Consider the following 5,039-nt stretch of genomic DNA (forward strand, 5'->3'; position numbering starts at 1 on the left):
ATCCCCAAATTCCCAAACCTCCAAAACTCCCCAAACCCCAATTTAATTCTCCCAAATTCCCCCCAAAATCCCCCAAATCCAAAATCCCCAAAATCCCATAAATCGCCCCAAAATCCCCAAACCCCCAAAATCTCCCAAAAATCCCCCAAAAATCTCCAAAATTCCAATATTCCCCAAAATCTCCCCCAAAATCCTCCCAAAATTCCCAAAATCCCCAAAATTCCCACAAAATCCCCCAAAATCCCCAAAATCCCCCCAAAATTCCCCCAAATTATTCCCCAAAATTCACCCCCAAATCCTCCAAAACTCAAATTCCCCAAATTCACCCCAAATCCCCCAAAATCCCCCCCAAAATTTAAAAATCCCCAAAATTCACCCCAAAACCCCAAAATTTCCCCCAAAACTAAACCCCAAAACTCCAAAATCCCCAAAATTCCCCCAAAATTCCCCAAAATCCCCAAAATTCCCAAAAATCCCCAAAATTCCCTCCAAAATTCCCCCCTAAAATCCCCCAAAAATTCCCCCAAAATCTCCCAAAATTTCAATTTCTCCCATTTTCCCCCAAACCCTAAATGAACCCAAAATGGACCCAAAATTCCCCCAAAACCCCCAAAATTAAATTTATTCCCCATTTTCACCCCCAAAACCCCCAAAAATGAACCCAAAATGGACCCAAATCCACTCAAATTAAACCCAAAATCGTCAAAATTCCCAAATTTCCCCCAAATTTCCCCAAAATCCCCCGATTTTCCCCAAAAATCCTCCAAAATTCTTCCCAAAATTTCCCCCAAAATCCCCCAAATTGAACCCAAAATCCCCAAAATTCCCCCAAAAATCCCAAAAAACCCCAAAAATTCAATTTATTCCCCATTTTCTCCCCCAAACCCCCCAAAACCCCCCAAAATTTGCCCAAAATCCCCAAAATCCCCAAAATTCCCAAAATCCCCAAAATTCCCCCCAAAAAATCCCCAAAAAAATCCCCAAAATTCAATTTATTCCCCATTTTCTCCCCCAAAACCCCCAAAAATGAACCCAAAATGGACCCAAAATCACCCAAAAATTCAATTTATTCCCCATTTTCACCCCAAAAACCCCCCAAAATCCCCCCAAAAATTCAATTTATTCCCCATTTTCACCCCCAAAACCCCCCAAAATTCCCCAAAATTCCCCCAAAATCCCCCAAATTGAACCCAAAATCCTAAAAATCCCCCAAATCCCCCCAAAATTTCCCCAAATTTCCCAAAATCCCCCGATTTTGCCCCAAAATTCCTCACCACTGAAGCTCCAATCCGGGAGGTCCCGAAGGGGTCCCGGCCCCGAAGGGCTCGGGGGGAGGCCCTGCCTGGAAAGGGAAAAAAAAGACCCAAAATGACCCAAAAATTGAATTTTTGAGCCCAAAATTGAATTTGAGGACCCAAAATTGATAAAAATTCACAAAAATTGGACCAAAATGACCCAAAATGGACTCAAAATGGACTCAAAATGACCCAAAATGGACTCAAAATGACCCAAAATGGACCCAAAATGGACCCAAAATGACCCAAAATGGACCCAAAATGACCCAAAATGGACCCAAAATGGACCCAAAATGACCCAAAATCCACAAAAATGGACTCAAATTGACCAAAAATGGCCCAAAATGACTCAAAATGACTCAAAATGGACCCAAATTGACCCAAAATTGAACAAAAATGACCCAAAATGGACCAAAATGACCCAAAATGGACCCAAAATGGACCCAAAATGGACCCAAAATGGACCCAAAATGACCCAAAATTGACTCAAAATGGACAAAAATGACACAAAATTGACCCAAAATGGACCAAAAATGACCCAAAATGACCCAAAATGACCCAAAATGGACAAAAATGACACAAAAATGGACCCAAAATGGACCCAAAATGACCCAAAATGGACCCAAAATGGACCAAAATGGACCCAAAATGACCCAAAATGGACCAAAATGGACAAAAATGACCCAAAATTCATAAAAATGGGACCCAAAATGACCCAAAATTCACCCAAAATCATCAAAAATGGACCCAAAATGACCCAAAATGACCCAAAATTGACCCAAAATTCACCCAAAATGGACAAAAATGACCCAAAATGGACCAAAAATGGACCCAAAAAGGACCCAAAATGGACCCAAAATTGACCTAAAATGACCCAAAATGGACCCAAAATGGACCTAAAATGACCCAAAATGACCCAAAATGACCCAAAATGGACTCAAAATGACCAAAAATTGACCCAAAATTACCCAAAATGACCCAAAATCCACAAAAATGGACTCAAATTTACCAAAAATGACCCAAAATGACCCAAAATTGACCCAAAATCCCCTTTAAAACCTCTCCCAAGCCCCGCCCCTTTCCCCTCAAGCCCCGCCCCTTTTCCTTCAAGCCACGCCCATTTCCCCTCAAACCCCGCCCCTTTTTTACTCACTCCTCTCTCCATTGGCCGAGCCGCTGCGGGGGGCGGGGCAAGGGGCGTGTCCCGCGCGCGCGACGCTCGGCTGGGTTTAAATAGAAGGGGGCGTGGTTATGTTAATAAAGCCACGCCCACCCCTCAGCAAGCCACGCCCACCCCGCCATTAAACCCCGCGATTAAATCGAATTCAATTCAATTAAAGGATAATTAACCACAATTAAATTAAATTAACCACGCCCACCTCATCAACCGCGCCCACAAAGCTACGAGAAATTAAAATAATTAAAAAAACGCCCCCAAATTAAATAAAAAACCCCCAATTTTTGTGACCTCACCGAGCCAGAGGATCCTGCGCGCCGCCATCTTGGGAGAGTCCGGAAGTGACGTCACACAGCCCCCGGTTTATCGAGTGGGAATACACATGGAGGGCGCCATTTTGGGAGGGTCACGTGATGCTGTGGGCGCCGCCATTTTGTACGGAGTTGTGAGGGGAGGGAGGAGCCGCCATTTTGAGGCGCTACGGGAGCCGTGAGGGGACAAAAAGAGCGGCGGGTGAGGCGAAAACGACCCCCAAAATCGCCTGAAATTGCCCCAAAATCGGCGCCGAATCCTCCGCGAATCCTTTTAAACCCTCCCCAAAGTCATCCCCGACCCATAACAAAACGTCCCTCAGGTTCTCCCCGGAATTTGTGAAACTTTTCCCCTCAAAACCTCTGGAAATCCCCTCAAAATCGCCCCAAAAATCTCCTAAAAATCCGCTTTAAACCCTCCCAAAATCATCCCCAAACACCGACAAAATTCCCCTCAAAGCCCCTTCCGAAATTAAGAATTTTTTCCCCTCAAACCCTCTTGAAATCCCCTCAAAATCGCCCCAAAAATCTCCTAAAAATCCACTTTAAATCCCCCCCCCCAAAACTCCCCAAAATTCCCCCTCAAATCCCCTCCGAAATTAAGAAATTTTTCCTCTCAAACCCTCTTGAAATCCCCTCAAAATCGCCCCCAAATCGCCTCAAAATCGCCCCAAAAATCTCCTAAAAATCCACTTTAAATCCCCCCCCCCCAAAAACTCCCAAAATCCCCCCCAAAATCCCCCCTCAAATCCGCTCCGAAATTAAGAAATTTTTTCCCCTCAAACCCTCCTGAAATCCCCTCAAAATCGCCCCCAAATCGCCCCAAAAATCTCCTAAAAATCCACTTTAAATCCCCAAAACCCCCAAAATTCCCCCTCAAATCCCCGAAACCTCCTCAAATTTTGCCTTTAAATCCCCCCAAAATCGCCCCAAAAACCTCCTCAAAAACCCCTTTAAATCCCCTCAAAATCTCCTCAAAATCCCCTTTAAATACCCCCAAAATCGCCCCAAAATCCCCTTTAAATCCCCCCACAAAATCTCCTCAAAATCCACTTTAAATCCCCCCAAAACTCCCCTCAAATCCCCCCCGAATTTATCAAATTTTTCCCCTCAAAATTCACTTTAAATCCCCCCCAAACCCCTTTAAATCCCATATTTTTCCACAAAATCCCCCCCTAAACCCCCAAAATCCACCCCAAAATCCCTTTAAATTTAATTTATTTCCCCCAACCCCCGCCAAAATCCCTTTAAATTCAATTTATTCCTCAAAAATCCCATTTATCCCCCATTTTCCCCCAAAAATCGCTTTTAAATTCAATTTATTCCCCAAAAAACCCCTTTAAATTCAATTTATCCCCCAAAAATCCCTTTAAATTCAATTTATTCCCCAAAAAACCCCTCAAAAATCCCATTTTTCCCTCAAAAATCCCATTTTTTTCCCCAACCCCCCCCAAAAATCCATTTAAATTCAATTTATTCCCCCAAAAATCCCATTTTTCCCTCAAAAAATCCCATTTTTCCCTCCAAAAATCCCATTTTTTCCCTCAAAAATCCCATTTTTTTCCCCTAACCCCCCAAAAAACCCCTTTAAATTCAATTTATTCCCCCAGAAATCCCTTTAAATTCAATTTATTCCCCCAGAAATCCCTTTAAATTCAATTTATTCCCCCCAAAAATCCCTTTAAATTCAATTTATTCCCCCAAAAATCTCTTTAAATTCAATTTATCCCCAAAAAAACCTCTTTAAATTCAATTTATTCCCCCAAAAATCCCATTTTTCCCTCAAAAAATCCCATTTTTTTCCCAAAAATCCCATTTTTTTCCCCCAACCCCCCCAAAATTTACCAAATTTCCTAAAAAAATGAATATTTTGAATTTTTTAGGATAATTTATTGGGATTTTCCCTCCCCCTCAGCCCAGCGGGTCCCAAACCCCCAAAAACCCCTTTAAATTCAATTTATCCCCCCAAAAAACCCCTTTAAATTCAATTTATCCCCCAAAAAAACCTCTTTAAATTCAATTTATTCCCTCAAAAAACCCCTTTAAATTCAATTTATTCCCCAAAAAATCCCATTTTTCCCTCAAAAAACCCCATTATTTTTACCCAAAAATCCCATTTTTTTCCCAAAAATCCCATTTTTTTTCCCAAACCCCCCAAAAAATGAATATTTTGAATTTTTTAGGATAATTTATTGGGATTTTCCCCTCCCCCCTCAGCCCAGCGGGTCCCAAACCCCCCCAAAAATCCCTTTAAAT

General features: G+C 42.3%; 1 long non-coding RNA gene across 1 annotated transcript; it reads right to left on the reverse strand.

The window, feature by feature from the left end:
• Window positions 1-1,217: 1,217 nt before the first annotated feature.
• LOC126647761 (uncharacterized) lies at window positions 1,218-3,072 on the reverse strand. The gene is made up of 3 exons (XR_007630672.1): window positions 2,769-3,072; window positions 2,449-2,518; window positions 1,218-1,342 (listed from the first exon to the last, which is right to left on the reverse strand). It is a non-coding gene; the product is annotated as an uncharacterized LOC126647761 (long non-coding RNA).
• Window positions 3,073-5,039: the final 1,967 nt, after the last annotated feature.

This window comes from Myiozetetes cayanensis, unplaced genomic scaffold, assembly GCF_022539395.1.
Source record: "Myiozetetes cayanensis isolate MyiCay16 unplaced genomic scaffold, myiCay2020 scf404, whole genome shotgun sequence".
NCBI classification, from domain to species: Eukaryota; Metazoa; Chordata; class Aves; order Passeriformes; family Tyrannidae; genus Myiozetetes; species Myiozetetes cayanensis.